Consider the following 17,931-nt stretch of genomic DNA (forward strand, 5'->3'; position numbering starts at 1 on the left):
TCACCCCACCCTGCCCTGGTGAAGCCAGCAAGGTTTGCTGGGGAAGAGCTTACACTCTAGGCCGGGGATGGAAAGGGAGTTTCTCTTTGGACCTTCCCAGCTTCAGCAGTAGAGAAGCTGTGTGGTCTAGTGGTTAGGGCCTAGAACACAAGGGTTCTGTCCCCAGCAAGCTCCTTGACTAACGGCTGAAGCCCCGGGGGAAAAGTCCCCTGGCCATCTCAGGGGACTCTGTTTTCCTATTCCCCCCACTCTCACCAGGGGCTCGGCTTCCCTATCTAGATCATCTCTTACCCCAAATGTCTGCTCAGTCACTTTGAAGCTGCCTGACCAAGTTGCTTAAGTGTCCCGACTTTTTTTTTCACCTATAAATCAGGGATTGTATCTAGCATCTGATTAAGTAAGAAACAAAGTTATATTTGCAAGGGCCTACCACCAAGCATGCTGTAGGGGCTTATCAAACTGTCCTTGTTTTGGGGGTGGTTGTTGTTGTTGTTTGCTAGTCCTTGAACTCAGGGCCTGGGCGCTGTCCCTGAGCTTCTTTGCTCAAGGCTAGCGCTCTACCACCTGAACCACAAAGCCACTTCCAGTTTTTTCTGTGTATGTGGTACTGAGGAATTGAACCCAGGGCTTCATGCATGCTAAGCAAGCACTCTACCACTGAGCCACCTTCCCAGACCCCTTGTTATTGCCAATAATAAATAAGTTTGATGAGGAGGGTGTGCGTCCCTGTCCAAGCTGTCCTGCCTCTCCTGCGGGGCCGACCTTCCTGGAGCCTCCCTGGTCTCCAGTCCTTGTGGATCAGGGCTGAGGCCTGGCTGTTCTGTCCCTGTCTCCATGGCGACCCCAGCCCCTCCCCTCCTTCCTTCCTCCAGAGCTTTCTATTTACTGTAAACAGCTACTCCCGTTCAGCCCCAAGCTGATCCAGCCCAGGGCCATCCAGACTCTATGGGAACCAGTGAGAGCCTGGCTCCTTGGGTGAAGCCCGTGCACAGCACCCTGAGGTCTGCACGGCCTTGAACCGGCTCTGTTTGGGAACCTCAGCTGGTACACGCAGGAGAGGGAGGGAAGGGGACCCAGGAGGAGCCTTGGGACAGCCAGGGGCTGAGACAAGGAGCAGAACAATCGAAGAGGATCTCTCCAACTTAGGTTGACCTGGGTGCAAATTCTGGCCTGTGTTTGCTCACCATGTGACCTCAGGCCCATCATTTAACTTCTCTGAGCATCACCCCTTCTTTCTCTGTTTATTGATTTGTAAACTACAGAGCATACCTCACTCAGGGGGGTTGGGCGGTGACAGATACTGTGTTCAGAGCTCTTGGCCCACTGCTCGCCTACTGGGTCAGTCGCCACAGCTCAGACCCTTTTCTGCTTTTTTTGATTTGTGCCTGTATGGGGCTTGAACTCAGGGCCTGGGCGCTGTCCCTTAGGGATTTTTTGTTTGTTTGTTTGTTTTTGCTCATGGCCAGCACTCTACCACTTGAGCCACAGCTCTACTTCTGGTTTTGTGGTGGTTAATTGGAGATAAGAGTTTCATGAACTTTCCTGCCCAGGCTGGGTTTGAACCACCATCTTCAGATCTCAGGGTCCTGAGTAGCTGAGATTACAGGTGTGAGCCACCGCCCCCAGCGCCTGTTCCGTCTTTTGTACTTGCACACATTCCAGCCTATTCCTTGGCCTGCCACACATGTACAAAGCATGTCCACAGCATGCACACAACCCTGCTGATGAAAGTTTGCTCACTGGTGTGCAAGGCCCTGTGGTGCGTGGGGAGAGTTGAGCTTTCTTCTAAACCTAGGTCTGTGTAGGCTGACTTTGGAGCTGAACCGTGTGTGAACCACCAGCACCAGGTCACTGTGACTTCTCCTTCATTCTCCACTAGGTCTGAGCGAGCACACCCTCCGCCCCTCCTCCAGTCCAGCCGAGCTCAGGGCATGAGACAGGGGATGGTTCTGGGGTACAACTCCCCTTTCTCATAAGTCAAGCTTTCAGAACAAAATAGCCTGAAATGTGGGGCTCTGACAGGGGCCCCTGAGGGGCCCATGTTGACTCCTTTGGTGCTCCAAGAAGCCTTGGATGTGCTGGCCAATTAGAGGAGACTTGAGGGCCGAGATTTAGACCTGCCAGTCCTCTAACCACCCTGGGGCAGAACCCGAGGTTACAGCGGTTACAGCGGGGGCATTCGTTGATTTGACTCATTCCCCACAGGCGCGTGAGTAAGTAGAGCTCTGGATTTCCAGACCCCTACCCCGCCCCCTGCAGATACCCAGTGGGGTCTTCCAGAGTTGGGCCCCTCTAGGTCCCGGGTGCTGGCTTGGGTTTCCCTCCCAGAGCAAGGATCAGAAGCCGGGGGCCTGTGGGTCAGCTGACTCTGCCGGCCCTACGCTCCCTTGCCCACAACCTGGCCTAACTGGAGTTTCTGTGTTTGGCCCTGCGGGGCGGCTTGGGAAGGAAGAGGAGACCCCCACATGCCGGCAGCCCCACAGGCTCGCCTGGAAATCCCCCACTTCTTACCTTGGCTGCTTGAGGAAACAGCCTCCCGCCAGGGACTTTTCTCCTGGGGACCATACTGCGGGGACTCCAGCCTTACAGGGTGTCACTTCAACCAGCCATGGGATGTGGAGAGGGCCAGGCTCAAGGACCAGTCTCTCCCTTGCAGGGAGCAAGGTGCAGGCCCAAGGAGGGGGAGTGGAGAAGGGAAGCCCTGGGGACCAGCTAGGGTCTGCACCTCTCCATCCTCCCTTACTTCACCCTAAAACCCAGCCTGAAAGGGTGTATGTGTGTGTAGACTATATAAATACTCAAAATCAAAACCTCTGAACCCTGGATATGATGGTAATCTCAGCTACTCAGGAGGCTGAAGCAGGAGGATTCAAAGTTTGAAGCCAACGTGGGAAATTTTATGAGACTCAGGCCTGTAATCCTAGCTACTCAGGCGGCTGAGATCTGACAATCACGGTTCAAAGCCAGCCCAGGCAGGAAAGTCCGTGAGACTCTTATCTCCAATAAACCTCCAGAAAACTGGAGATGATAGTGTGTCTCAAATGGTAGAGCATGGGCTGGGAAGGTGGCTCAGTGGTAGAGTAGCTTGCCTTGAATGCATGAGGCCCTGGGTTCGATTCCTCAGCACCACATAAGCAGAAAAAGCCGGAAGTGGTGCTGTGGCTCAAGTGGTAGAGCGCTAGCCTTGAGCTGAAGAGCTGAGAGACAGCGCCCAGGCCCAGAGTTCAGGCCCCACGACCAACCAAAAAAAAAACAACAACAACAACAAAAAATCAAATCAAATGGTGGAGCACTAGCCTTGAGCTAAAGAGCTGAGGGACAGCGTCCAGGCCCAGAGTTCAAGCCCATGACCAACAAAATAAATTAAATAAATAAATAAATAAATAAAAATGGAAAAGCCTAGGAATATAGTCCAGTGGTAGAGTGCTAACCTAGCTCTAAGGTCCAGCAACATGCACTCATAAAAAATTTATGGCCCAGCCTGGTGCCGGTGGCTCACGCCTGTAATCCTAGCTACTCAGGAGGCTGAGATGTGAGGGTCTACGTTCAAAGCCAGCCCGCGCAGGAAAGACCATGAGACTCCTATCTCCACTAAACCACAAGAAAACCAGAAGTGGCACTGTGGCTCAAGTGGTAGAGCAGTCGCCTTGAGCTGAAGAGCTGAGGGGCAGTGCCTAGGCCCAGAGTTCAACCCCACGACCGACCCCCCCCCAAAAAAATGTATAGCCCAACTCCAATACCTTACACTTATAATACTAGGTACTTGAAAAACTGAGATCTAGAGGATTGAGGTTTGAATCCAGCCCAGGCAGAAAAAAGACAAGTCCATGAAACTCCGTTTCCAAAATGACTGGCAAAAGGCCAAGCTGGAGGCAAGGCTCAAATGATAGAGCACCAGCCCAGCAAGCACAAATCCCTGTGTTCAAACTCCAGTTTCACGTATAATTATATATATAGCCAGAGTTCCATTTGTTTAAGCTAAAATATATATAAATAGAAATCCTATTTGTCACTAGTCGTCCCTCCTAACTGGAACTTACTCACTTTGACCTGCAGGTGACTGTGTCACCCACTGTAAGGATCTTGGAGACGCACTTCTCAGAGTAGACTAGAACTTTGCAGGAGGTTATCAGGAGACATGAGGGGATGGCCACTGGCTTAGTTCATGCATTGCAAGCCACAAACAATGGAGCAAGTCACAACTGAAGCCTTTCTCTTTGCTGACGTTCACTGGAAACTGAGTCATCTTAAACAAGGCCCCCATTTCCACTGTGGTGGCATGCTACAGAGCCATCCAGAGCCCAGGCACCTGCCCCTGAGTAGGAAGTGGACCTTTATCAGGGGGACAATACCCCAGGCCACCATGCAAACAACCTGTCCACTGATGGCTTCTGCTTTCCCACCTGCGGCCTGTGAAGGCCTCCGGTGCCTGCCATGGGCCTGCTATAGGTGATCAGAGGAACCCTGGCATTGTGTCAGGGTTACAATCTAGGTAGGCCAGCCAGTATCCACGTGGTCATGCTGGAGACAGGGAACACGGGGGTGGGGGTGGGGGTGCAGGGAACTGTCTCACATTCCATCCTGGGACAGGGGTGGGCCCGTGCGCTCGCTCTCACCCTACCTAGTATGTCTTTTCTCGTGGCCTGCCATTCTGGTAATTCAGGGCTGCTGGATGGTTCAGAAGAGGCACAGGAGCCCTTTGCTCACAGCTGGGGCTGGGGAGTAGCCTGCCTTTTCTAGCCCACTGGGGAGAAGGTTAGCCCAAGCCCTGGCTAGCTTGGGGGCCAGGGCTTCCTCCTTCATTCAAAACCTTAGCTCCAGGAGGGTGGCAGGGGTGGGGGGGGAGGGGGAAGGGCGGGCTCCACCTCCCGTCCCCTCCCCCCTCCCTGACAGCTGTAATCTGCTTGGGAAAATCTCTCTTTATTTTTTTTTTTTTCCCACTGCACAGGAAAAAATATTAGTTGTCCCGATAACAAGGAAAACAAAATCTAGCGCAGGGCATCAGAGACTTCCTGAGGCGGAAAACAACGTCCAGGGGAGAGCTGGAGGAGAAGGTCTGAGGCAGGAGCCCAGGGCCAGCCGGGAGAGGACACTGGTCCAGTCCTATCCGGCCCGTGGGGGAGGGGGATGACAGATCGAGGAACTTGGAAAAAAAAAAAAAAGAATCCTCCCCCCAAAAACCTTGAAGTGGAGGCTGCTGAGCTGCATCCGGGAAGTGATTCAGGGCAGGTCACGGCCCCACTCAGAGCCAGGTCCCTCCATTCTCTCAGGTGCTCAGCTCCCCTCGCTTCTCAGCCTGTTTTCTTAGGGGCTGTCTGTCTGTCCACAGGCAGAAGGGTCCCTTCCCAGGGGCCACCAGGCCTGACTGGAGCCCTGGGGCACCCCATGTGGCCAGATGGCCTTGTCTGCCTACAATTACTTCCCTGGGTAACTTTCCACTTGGGGAGCGGGGCCAAGAAGGGGAAGACATTGCTTCTTCTTTTCTTTTCTGTGCTGGTCCAGGGGCTTGAACTCAGGGCCATGGATGCCGTCCCTGAGCTTTTGTACTTAAGGCTAGCCCTCTACCACTTGAGCCACAATTCCACGTACAGCTTTTTGGTGGTTCGTTGGAGAAAACAGTATCATGGGCCTTCCTACCCTTGGCTGGCTTTGAACTGTGATCCTCAGATTTCAGCCTCCTGAGTAGTTAGGATTATAGGCATAAGCCATGGGTGCCTGGTAAGAAAGATATTTCTTTCTTTCTTTCTTTCTTTCTTTCTTTCTTTCTTTCTTTCTTTTTGCAGGGGGGGGGTCCAGTCATGGGGCCTGAACTCTGGGCCTGGGCGCTGTCCCTCAGCTCTTCAGCTCAAGGCTAGCGCTCTACCACTTGAGCCACAGCGCCACTTCCGGCTTTTTTTCTTTGTGCTTATGTGGTGCTGAGGAATCGAATCCAGGGCCGCATGCATGCAAGGCAAGTGCTCTACCACTGAGCCACCTTCCCAGCCCCAGGAAGATATTTCTTAATGCCTTTTCCCTCTGGCACACTCACAGCGTGGTAACTTCCCAGTGTTCGGTGCTTGGGGAGACTGGGCTGGGAGGGAAGGGGTTCCTGAGGGGACGATGAGCCTGTGTCTAGCACTGCCTCTCAACTCTGCCTGCCTATTGGGTCACCAGGGGCGCGTCTAGGCCATGCCAGTGCCTTCTGGACCTCACCTCTAACCAATTCTACCAGGAATCTCAAGGAAGCTTCCTGGGTACAGAGCCGGGGCTGAGAGTCCTGAGTGTCTTGACCCCCTAGAATCAATCCTCTGAACCCCTTCCATCGGATCTAGCCCCTCATTTTCAGATGGGAGCCCCTCAGAAGTGGCCTACTGAGGAGGCTACAGAATTGGGGCGGGCGGAGGCCCAGCTGGAGGCCAGCTGCCCAGCCCAATAGCAGGTTCTGGATTACCCCGCCCCCTCCCTCTGCTCCTTGTCCCCCCTGGGCCAGGAGGACGCCTGGAGCCTTTGTTCTCAGCCAACAGGAGTGTGACCAGAAACCTGCCCGCAGTTTAATTACAGCCCCATTCAGTGGTCCAGGCTGGCCCCGGTGCCGCCGCCAGCCCAGTGCCACTCCCCCCAGCATTTTCAGGGTCCTCCTAGCTTTGTTCTGAGGGGGACCTGGGGCGCCTTCCCCCCCAAGCGTTGGCCCTTGTTCTGTATAGGGATTGGGGGCCTTGGGGAGTTCTGGGCTCTGAGCACAGAGGATGTGTAGTGGGGAACCAGGGCAGCAGCTCCTGGTGCATGTGCTCCACTGCTCTACCCAGTCCTGGGCTCCGATGGAGAACTCAAGATGTGAGAGGACTTCTGGCTCATTTGTGATCGCTACAAGCAGGTACTCAGTCGCCAGTACAGGCTGTGGTCACCTATTAAGTCTGGAAGGAATATGCATAGACAGAAACTCACCGTCCCCGCGCTTAAAGATCTGCTCAGGACGGAGGACATGCAGCACTGCGAGGACTTCCCACAAGGCAGCAGCCATTAGCAGGCCTGGAGATCTTCCCAGGAACTCCCACCAACTGCTCCAAAGGGTTTCTTGAATGAATATTTGGTTCTTTAACTGCAACATAGGATGTCTCTTTCCTGGCATTACAGATAAGGATAGTCTTGTCAGGATGGGAGACAATCATAGCAAATGTTGGTGAAGACCTGGGCTTCACCAAGTACCTGGGATTACAGGCCTACCCCAGCACACTCAACCTAAACTGAATATTTCTCCGTGTGCAGCCTGCTATTCTGTATCTATGATATATATTATTTTGTTTAAATTATTTCTTTAATTCACTAAGCCACATTCCCAGCCCATAAATTCACAGTTTTAATCCAGCATTCATTGTACTACTTTTCTCAAAGAACACTAAGTTGATAAAGTAGCCATTCTCCAATCTGCAGAAATCATGTATTCAGTAGTTGTTAAGAAGAAACAGGATGGGGGAGGGGGGCTGGGACTATGGCTTTAGTGGTAGAGTGTTTGCTTAGCCTGCACAAAGCCCTAGGTTTGATTCCTCAGTACCACATACACAGAAAAAGCCAGAAGTGGTGCTGTGGCTCAAGTGGTAGAGTGCTAGCCTTGAGCTCAACTGCTGAGGTACAGGTCCCAGGCCCAGAAGTTCAGGCCCCATGACCGACAAAAAACGAAACAAACAAAACAAAACAAAACAAAAAAAAAAACACTGGTGTTTATCTCTCACTGGTTTTTTATTTCCTTTTCTAGTCATTAAAGGCCAGAATTTACTAAGATCCTCACACAATCCTGTTACATTCATATGAATTATTGAGGCAAAGGCAGTGTGGTAGACTCCTGTAGTTCCAGCTACTTATGAAACCCAGAATCACTTGAGTCCAAGAGATTAGGGACAGCCTGGACAGCACAGCAAGATTCTTTCTTTTAGACATTATCATTGAAGCTAGGCACCCACCGGTGGTTCACACCTGTAATTCTAGCTACTCAGGAAGTTGAGATCTTCGGATCATGGTTTGAAGCTAGTCTAGACAAGAAAAGTCTGTAAAATTCTTTTTTTTTGGGGGGGGGTCTGGTCGTGGGGCCTGAACTCTGGGCCTGGGCACTGTCCCTCAGCTCTTCAGCTCAATCAAGGCTAGCACTCTACCACTTGAGCCACAGCACCACTTATTTGTATGGTACTGAGGACTTGAACCCAGGGCCTCATGCATGCAAGGCAAGCACTCTACCACTGAGCCACCTTCCCAGCCCCTCTGTAAAATTCTTATCTTCAATTAACCACAAAAAGCCAGACATGCGTGTGGCTCAAGTGGAAGAGTGCTAGTCTTGAGCACAAAGGCTCAGGGGCAGTACCCAGGCCTGGAGTGCAGGCCCCGAGACTGGCAAATAAATAAATATCAAACTGTTCATAGGAAGAAAATTGTGATACAGAAAAAGAATTAGCAGCTTCAGCAGCAAAACCTTTCGTGGCAAGAGTGTTGTGGTTGTGTTGTTCAGATCTCTTTGGAGATCTTTGGAGAAGATAGGGTATTGTGATACCTGCTTTCTTCCTCCAGGGTGGTTGCAACGTCCAGGTCGCATAATCTGGAAATCTGCAGTGTATATTCAGCCAAGAAGGACAGTAAAGGCAGGTAACATGACAGGTGCTTGAGAGGAGTTTTTGGTTTTGTTTTGCTGAGAAACGTTATTAATTCCTGACATGGGTGCATAGACTATCTGGAGCAGGATAAAGGCCAGGCACCCCAGACCCCTCCAGTTTTTCCCTGTGTCCTTTGGCCTGCTCCATCCTCTCCTGGGGTCACTCTGGAGCCATTCTGGACCAGACCTCATGCTTCAATGACTCATTGTAACAAGGCCCCACCTGACTGGAGACAATGGACTCTCTCTGAAGTCACATCTGATTCCCTCTGAGCACACCTTTGGCTGTGGGACTATTTTAGCCCTGCGTACGTTCTCGTTCTCACAATCTACCTGTCCCCAATGCTCCGCCCTGTTTAACTTAAGGCAACTGTCTATCACCTGCCTAATCCCCAAAGAGCCAAAAAAAAATGGCTGAAGATGTGCTTCCTGTGGTAGCCATATAATAAATCTTTTTCTGCCCTTAAGAAAAAAAAAAAAGAAGAAGCTGAGTACTGCTTCATGTTTGCAATCCTATCTACTCAGGAGGATGAGATCTGAGGATTGTAGTTCAAAGCCAGTCCAGGCAGAAAAGTCCTTGAGACTCTTTCTTCTTTTTTAATAAGTTTTTTTTTTTTTTATTGTGAAAATACTGTTCAGAGGGGTTGCAGTTACATGAGCAAGGTAATGAGTATATTTCTTTTTTTTTTTTTTTCTTTTTTTTGGGTCCAGTTGTGGGGCCTGAACTCTGGGCCTGGGCGCTGTCCCTCAGCTCTTCAGCTCAAGGCTAGCACTCTACCACTTGAGCCACAGTGCCACTTCCGGCTTTTTTCTTTTTGCTTATGTGGTGCTGAGGAATGGAACCCAGGGCCTTGAGCAAAAGAGCTCAGGGAGGGCTGGGAAGGTGGCTCAGTGGTAGAGCACTTGCCTTGCATGCATGTGGCCCTGGATTGGATTCCTCAGCACCACATAAGCACAAAGAAAAAAAGCCGGAAGTGGCGCTGTGGCTCAAGTAGTAGAGTGCTAGCCTTGAGCTGAAGAGCTGAGGGACAGCACTCAGGCCCAGAGTTCAGGCCCCACGACTGGACCCCCTCAAAAAAAAAAAAAAAAAAAGAGCTCAGGGACAGCAGCTGGGCCCTGGAGTTCAAGCCCCACAACTGACAAAAAGAATGAGGAGGAAGCCGGGCGCTGGTGGCTCACCCCTGTAATCCTAGCTACTCAGGAGGCTGAGATCTGAGGATCGCGGTTCAAAGCCAGCCCGGGCAGGAGAGACCATGAGACTCCTATCTCCAATAAACCACCAGAAAACCGGAAGTGGCGCTGTAGCTCAAGAGGTAGAGCGCTCGCCTTGAGCTGAAGAGCTGAGGGACAGCGCCCAGGCCCAGAGTTCAAGCCCCACGACCGACAAAAAAAAAAAAAAAAAAGAATGAGGAGAAGCTGGGCGCTGGTGGCTCACGCCTGTAATCCTAGCTACTCAGGAGGCTGAGATCTGAGGATCGTGGTTCAAAGCCAGCCTGGGCAGGAGAGACCGTGAGACTCCTATCTCCAATAAACCACCAGAAAACCGGAAGTGGCGCTGTAGCTCAAGTGGTAGAGTGCTCGCCTTGAGTTGAAGAGCTGAGGGACAGCGTCCAGGCCCAGAGTTCAAGCCCCACGACCGACAAAAAAAAAAAAAAGAATGGGGAGGGAGCCAGGTGTCAGTGGCTCATGTTTGTAATCCTAACCACTCAGGAGGCTGAGAATCTGAGGATCGAGGTTCAAAGCCAGCCCAGGCAGGAAAGTCTGTGAGATTGTTATTTCCAGTTAACCATCAGAAAACCAGAAGCGGCACCGTGGCTTAAAGTGGTAGAGCGCCTCACCTAGAGCTGAAGAGCTGAGGGATAGTGCCCAGGCCCAGAGTTCAAGCCCCACGACAGACAGAAAAGAAAAAAAAAAAAAAAGAGGAGGAGGAGGAGACAGACTTTTGGTATCTGAGGCATTTGCAAGTACCCAGAGTCAGTCCACAGCGCTGGTAGATTATGACCTGTGCCCACGTGGTCTTGCCCACCTGGAGGAGAGAACGTCTGTGATCTGGATCACAGAGCAGGCCATTTCCATTCCCTGAGAGGAGCCGTCTTGGCATGGGATTCTTAGACTTTTTTTTTTTTTTTTTTTGTCGGCCATGGAACCTGAACTCTGGGCCTGGGTGCTGTCCCTGATCTCTTTAGCTCAAGGCAAGCACTCTACCACTTGAGCCACAGCACCACTTCCAGCCTTTTCTGTTCATGTGGTGCTAAGGAATGGAACCGAGGGCCTCATGTGTGCGAGGCAGGGACTCTACTGCTGAGCCACCTTCTGCGCCCCTCTTGGCCATCTTTCCTTCCGACTAGAAGAGATCAACCAGTCTCCCAGTGCCCAGTTGCTTTTCCCACTCAGGCAAACGATGCTGCAGACCAGTGGCCACCTGGCTGCAGAGGAGGGGAAACCCCAGTGCCTATCCCTAGGGAGACAGAGGCCCCAGGAGACAGGGCTGGCTGAGAAGCCTGGGCTTGCCCCCTGTGATCCTTGGCCTGAGCAGTGAGGAGTAGGTCTCTGGAGCTTGGAGCCAGGGGGCCTAGGAGGAGGGGGTTCCAGTCCCAGCTGCCTAGCTGTGGGCACTAACAGGCCAGGCCAAGCCAGGGCGGCAGAGATTGGGGATGGAGGGGGGGGTGCACCACCACCTGCTTTTCCTTGTTTTGTTTTCAGGGCACTAATTACTGCACTGAGCTTGGAGCTGCCTAATGAGGCCATTTGGATTTCCTGTTGTTCTGGGCTTCCCAAGACCCTTAAAGGGACAGTATCGCCCTAGGAGGCTGCGCTGGTGGGACAGCAGGTGTGCAGTGGGGTGAGCACAGAGGGTTAGCTCTGAGCTCTGCTGCAGGCCAGGGGTAGAAGTGAGCAAGGGGCTGGGCCTGCTCCCCGTGCCCGCTCGCCGCAGGAGCACCCTCTCAGAAGCACCTTCTCCAGAAACCTGAGCTTCAGACCCTGGCCCGGGCACAGGGTAGGGAGCAGGATGCAAGGACGCCAGGGCAGAGGAGGAAAGGCAGCTGATGTCACCAGTGCCCGGACTGTGAGAACCAGGCAGGAGGGAAGCGTGACGTCCTTCCCCTCCCCCACCCCCACGCTGGAAAATAAACACTTGTCTAAGTAGCCAGAGCCACTTCTGAAAGGGCCAGTCTGGGGGGCCGGGGAGGGGGGGCTGCCAAGAGGCTCAGAAACAGACCTGACACACATCCCTCCTTCTGCACCTTTGAGCTCCTCTTAGGGTCCCAGCAGCCTGAGCATGGCTGCAGACGCCAGGCGCCCGACTTACAGGGCAGGTGACGGGTCATCGTCTGCCTGCCTTCAAATCTGAAACCTAGCTACCCAGGAGGCTGAGCTCTGAGGATCATGATTCAAGGCCAGCCTGGGAAGGAAAGTCCGAGAGATTCGTCTCCAAATAACCACCAAGAAGCTGGAAGTGGAAGTATGGTTCAAAGTGGGAGAGCGCTAGCTTTAGTGGAAAAGCTCAGGGACAGCATCCAAGCTCTGAGTTCAAGCCCAGGAGTAGCACTGGGAAAACACAACTCTGAAGCACAATCAGGACACGTCCCAAGTGCCCCTTGGGTTATTAATGCCCAGGCTGTGGGTCCCTCGGGTCCCTAGGAGGCCTGGTCTGCAGCACCCTCCCCCACAGACAGGGTGACGACATTGTTCTTATACGTTGCGCTTCCGCCTGGGGTTCCGGCTGTGCTAAATGGTGGGAATGAGGGTCCGCGGGACAAAGCCAGCCTGGTTCCCGCAGCCACCTCAGAATGGACGGAATCCCCATTGTGTACGGGCGCCCCGCGCCTGCCCTCCCTTACCCTCACCGGACGTGCCAACAAACAGCTCATTGAGTCCTGGGAGGGGCCCGGGAGACAACAATGTCCCCCAGCGGGCCAGGGTAGTGAGCTCAGCTGGGGGTGGGAGCTGCCACGGAGGCTGGAGGGCCGATGATCTCAGCCGAGGGAGGGCTGGCCTCTGCGACAGGCTGACCCGAGCCTGGCCTCCTCCACCAGGCCGAGGAGGGCTGGCCCAGTGGCCTCACCCTGTGGTCACTCTGGGAACCGATCACGACTTCTCACCCTTAAAGTGCACCTGCCCTGGCTGCCAGGGAGACGCAGCAGCAAGCACGCTGCTCGCATCTAGCAGAACCATTTCTGGGCCCAAGAACAGGGCTTGTTTTCTCTAGCTGAGCCACCCAGAGGGTTAGACCACACAGCCCTACGGGCCAGTGGTCCACACTGGCCACAGCAGGACTTTCACACCGCCAAGATCTGGACACAGTTTTAGGACCAGAGCGTGAGGCAGCCTGGGGAGGAGAGGAGGTATTCAAGCCCTTAGCTATAAAGAATAAAATGGCGGTCTGCGTGTTCTCCATAGTTCACCTTGTCGTAAATGTCTAGATATAGGATCCCCATCATTACCCCCAAGATGCTTTCTGGACTCCTTTTATGGGTGCTTGCGCTGATCCAACCCTTTTCCCTCTGCTAGGCATGTCTAGCTGCCAGGTGGGGGGCTCGGGGGCTCGAGGTCTGAGGTCAACAGTAGGAAGGGGACGGATGGGCCAGGAGAGCAGCAAGGGTCAGAGCTAGAGAAGGCCGGCACCAGACCCCCCGTGCAGGGGTCTCTCTGCAAGGTACGCAGTAAGGGCAAGGAACAGCTGCTATCAAGGAAAGAACAGGCCTGTCCCAGCCTGTGGTCGGGGCTCCGGCGGTCCCGGGTGCCACCCACACCACATGTGGAAGCTACGACCTCCATCCTAACACAGAAAGGCCCGACGGCTTTCCCTGCATCTCTCTGCCGCTCACTAACCTCGGTGCCGTTTCTAGGTGGTGGCTACACGGGGTCCTCTGTTCAAGTTCCCAGGGGTCACCTCGGCCGAGTGTGAATTCAGCTGCCTGCTGCCATCACGCCCTCTGTCACGTTCACCTCCAGCCTCAGCACGCAGTCTGCACACTCCACCTGTGGCCATTGCGGAGTCTCTGATTATTCGCTGGTAGTTGTTGATTTACTTATTTATAGGCAGTACTCAGGACCTCCTGCTGCCAAGCAGGTGCTTGCTCTATCACTCAAGTCACGCCCCAACCCAGTCCTGACTATTTACTATTGCTCTGGAATTCTCTCTAAGCTCCCAGACCATACCCAGCCTGGCCCTTTGCTGCAGTGTGAGTAGCTGGACAGCTCCATAGGGCTGGGTTTTCTCACGGGGCCTGGACGAGAGAGAATCAGGGCTGGAGAGGCAACGGGACATCGGCTGGCTTGCTGCGTCCTAAACTTCTTGGGACTAAGGAGGGGACCTAGTTCCTGGCATCTCCGGACCTCTCTGGACATTTTTTCTTGGGATCAGGTTAGAAGCCAGGAGAATTCTCCTAGCCAGAGGTTCTCGGCTAATCTGGGGCAAGCCAAGTTATTCATTAGCAATCATCAGCAAGCAATTCTCTTCGATTGCAGGGGAGAGTTCAGCCTGGATTAAAGACTGGGACACACAACGTAGACACATTGTCACAGGAAGTTCTCCCATATGTCTAACCTAAATCCTTCCTGCCACCATTGAAGCCCATTTCCTCTTATTCTGACCATGTTGGGAGAAGGAGGCGGCCGGTCACCATCCTCAGCTCGAGACCCATCACCTACTTGACCACGGCAGTCAGAGTCCTCCCTAGCCTCCTCCGGGGAACATGACCTGCCTGCTTAGGCAGCTGTTCAGACTTGGCACCTGTCCCTAGTTCCTCTCCTGGGGTTCTTTCTCTGTGTATGAGAATATTTGAAGCCACGCTTCCTGGTTCAGGACTAGCCCTTCCTTCCAGGGGACTGCAGGGGACTAGGGCCATCACTGTGAGTAAGCCCTGCTGCCCGAGACAGCCCCCACCTCTCTCCATGACTTCAAGTCCTGGGTGGCTGATGGGAACAGAGCTCAGAGGTTATGTGGGTGGGGTTCCTTTGAGAAAATGCCTTGTCCCTCACAAGGACCTAGGAACTGCAAGGGGTAGAGGTGCTGAGGGGCCTGAACTCTGAGGGAAGACAAGAGGCAGAAAAGGGAGGAGTAGGACTGAGGAAGAAGGTGGGGCCAGGGGCAGCTTCCCACCTAGCAAAGGTCACAGAAAAGAGAGGTGACAGGGACAGGCAACTTGCAGTGCTGCAAGGGGTCATGGGAGAGGGCACACGGTCAGCCTGGCCGGGTCAGGGGGTCAGCAGGTGAAGAAAGTTCTCTAGGGAAGACAGACCTCAGGATGGGGAAGCCAGCCCAAGAGGGTGGCTAACACGTTGCTTCCCAGTTGGCCTCTGCTCTCCGCTTACCTCCCTGTCCTTCAGCACAACTTGCCTTTTGACCCAATAACTTCCATGGACCTCTTTCTCGCTGCCCTCTGTTCTGCCATCCAGTACGATCCCTTCTAGAATCCCACAGCCCTGAGGGACCCACGTCAGGAGATAAGGGCAGGATGGGGGGTGGGCTTCCTTGCCTAGAGGGTCTTTATGCAGAGGTCGGACTGAAACTTTCCTTCCTCCTTCTCATTCTCCTGCTCACTGGCTGGGATGGAGACAGGAAGGAGGTGGGGAATGGGAAGCCAGGGGCTCTGGGAAAGTTGCTGGGGAGTCTGTCCTAAAGCCCAGCCTTCCTCCTGGCTGGAAATACCCGGGCGCTGTGTGGCTCCTGGCCCTGGCTTTCCAGGCATCCCCTGAACTTGGCAGATGCAGCTCGAGGCTGCTGCCCGCTCGCTATCCACGGAGCACTTGCGTTAGACTTATCTCAGCTTCTGCAGCTGCCAGGTCCACCTCTCTCACCTTCTCTCCTCCTGACCAGCCCTGGGGAGGCCTTGAAAGAGCCTCCTACCTCCTGCCATAAACAGAGAAGAAGCAAGAAGCAGAAGCAGTAGAAGCAGCAGCTGCTGCTGCTTCCTGGTCTTGTTCTCTCCTGGGCTCGCCGTCTCTGAAGGCCACAGCTGTCCTTTTGAGGATAGGGCCCAGCCTACAGCACTAACTCCAGCAACTCCAGCCCCAGCACATCTGCATTGGGTCCTTTGGGAAAGCCAGCAGCAGGAGATAGCATGGAACTCAGGCTACTGGGACCCAGGGAGAGGGCAGGGTGTTGCTCTCAACAGAGACCAGGACAGGGCTTCATCCTATGCCCAATGATCCTATCTTTTGAGTGTGTGTGTGTGTGTGTGTGTGTGTGTGTGTGTGTGTGTGTGTGTGTGTGTGTGCGCGCGCACGCGCGTGCGCGCCCGTGCGGTAGGACTGGAACTCTGTATCTGGTTCCTGAGTTGTTTGTTTTGTTTTGTTTTGCTTTGCTCAATGATAACACTCTACCACTTGAGGCACAGTTCCATTTCCAATTTTCTGGTGGTTCAATGGATACTAGAGTCCCATGGACTTTCCTGCCCGGGCTGACTTTGAGCCCTGATCTTCAGATCTTAGCCTCCACAGTAGCTGGGATTACAGGCCTGAGCATCCGGCTGGTCCTATCCTTTGACATGTTTTGAGTGTCAGTCTCAAGGCATCAACTAGTGGAAAGTCCAGCCCAGTAGTGTGTCCTCTTGGGTGACAAGGGGAAGAGCTGAGCCCGGCTGAGCTGTCAGCAACCACAATAATCAGGACAACTCAGAAGAGAGTCCTTCCTCCTCCTCAGCTTCCCACAGGCCGATGCTCTGAAATACCACCCTGCAGCAGGAGAGTCCCAAGTTAAGACTTACCCTTGGCGGGAGGGCTGAAGCACGAGCGGCTGATTCATCCCAACACATTTTCAAACAGATTCTCAAAACTCTGGTTTTCTCCTTCCAGCCAGAAACTTTGCTACAAAAGGCCCTCACACAATTGATTTTTTTTTTTTTTTTTTAACTCTGGGCCTGGGCGCTGTCCCTCAGCTCTTCAGCTCAAGGCGAGCACTCTACCACTTCAGCCACAGCGCCGCTTCCAGTTTTCTGGTGGTTTATTGGAGAGAAGAGTCTCACAGACTTTCCTCCCTGGGCTGGCTTTGAACCATGATCCTCAGATTTCAGCCTCCTGAGTAGCTAGGATTACAGGCGTGAGCTACCCGCACCTGCCTACAGTTGACTTTTTTTTTTTCACACTTTCCCTCATTTTCCCCTCTCCCTCATCCGTCCTCTGCTCCCTTATTGGTCATTCCTTACGGGTGTGTGTCTCCAGCTCTCCTTTATCTTCCTTTCCTCCTCCTTTACCACCAGACATCCCCTTTCCACTCCCAGTTTGCCCCTGGCCCTCCGCATGTCCCACCTGGGAGAAAGGAAGGCATGACAGTGTCCCACAAGCACACAATCTTTTTTTTTTTTTTTTTTTGGTCCAGTTGTGGGGCCTGAACTCTGGGCCTGGGCGCTGTCCCTCAGCTCTTCAGCTCAAGGCTAGCGCTCTACCACTTGAGCCACAGCACCACTTCCAGCTTTTTTCTATTTGCTTATGTGGTGCTGAGAAATTGAACCCAGGGCCTCATGCATGCAAGGCAAGCGCTCTACCACTGAGCCACCTTCCCAGCCCCCACAAGCACACATTCTGACAGAGCTCCTCAGTCACCTCTCAGGTGGCTGCCCCTGCCCCCCTGGCACACAGGAGAAAACTGAGGCGTCAAGTTGGGGGAAAGTTACAAGCCCAAGGCCACGTGACCAGGTCTGGTGGAGAACCAGGTGTGCATCATGCTCATTCACCAGACAGACAGCGAGGGTGTGAGATGCCTCCCCAGTGTCCCCGTTCCGTCCTCTTCACTAAGATTCCACAGAGCTAAGGGTCCTCGGTGCCATACCCTATGTTTCTCCCTTCCTTATCACAGGGCCCTCACTTTTTTTTTCTTTTGCAGGTGTAGGGGCTTGAACTCAGGGCCTGGGTGCTATCCCTGACCTTCCTTTTGCTCAAGGATAGCACTCTACGACTTGAGCCACAGCTACAACTCTAGCCTCAGATCTCAGCCTCCTGAGTGAGTAGGATGACAGGTGTGAGCCACTGACACTTGCCATGAGCCCTCGCTCATGTGTGTGACTCACACCTGTCATCCTAGTTACTCAGGAGGCTGAGATCTGAGGATCACTGTTCGCAGCCAGCCCAAGCATGAAGTCCTGGAGACTCTTATCTCCAATAAACTACTTTGAAAAAGCAGGAAGTGGTGCTGTGGCTCAAGAGGTAAAGTGTTAGCCTTGAGCACAAAGAGGCTCAGGGACAGCGCCCAGGCCCTGAGTTCAAGCCCCAGAACTGAGGAGGAAAAAAATTATGATTTTTTTAGTGCTTGTACTGAGACTTGAAACTCAGGGACTGGGCAGTGTCCTTGAGCTTTTTTCACTCAGGGCTGG

General features: G+C 53.4%; 1 long non-coding RNA gene across 2 annotated transcripts in view; it reads right to left on the minus strand.

Annotated features, from left to right (window-relative positions):
- Positions 1–17,931, minus strand: part of LOC138816227 (uncharacterized) — a 52,205-nt gene that overhangs the window by 9,111 nt on the left and 25,163 nt on the right. Inside the window, exons 1-2 of one of the 2 annotated variants that reach the window (XR_011368589.1) lie at positions 13,451–13,556; positions 6,925–7,101 (exon numbers count right to left, since the gene is read on the minus strand). This is a non-coding gene — a long non-coding RNA (uncharacterized lncRNA). Of the gene's footprint in view, positions 1–6,924; positions 7,102–13,450; positions 13,557–17,931 lie in introns of those variants that run through there. The other variant, XR_011368590.1, reaches the window with a different exon arrangement.

This window comes from Dipodomys merriami, unplaced genomic scaffold, assembly GCF_024711535.1.
Source record: "Dipodomys merriami isolate MVZ:Mamm:240054 unplaced genomic scaffold, mDipMer1.0.p SCAF_69, whole genome shotgun sequence".
NCBI lineage: Eukaryota > Metazoa > Chordata > Mammalia > Rodentia > Heteromyidae > Dipodomys > Dipodomys merriami.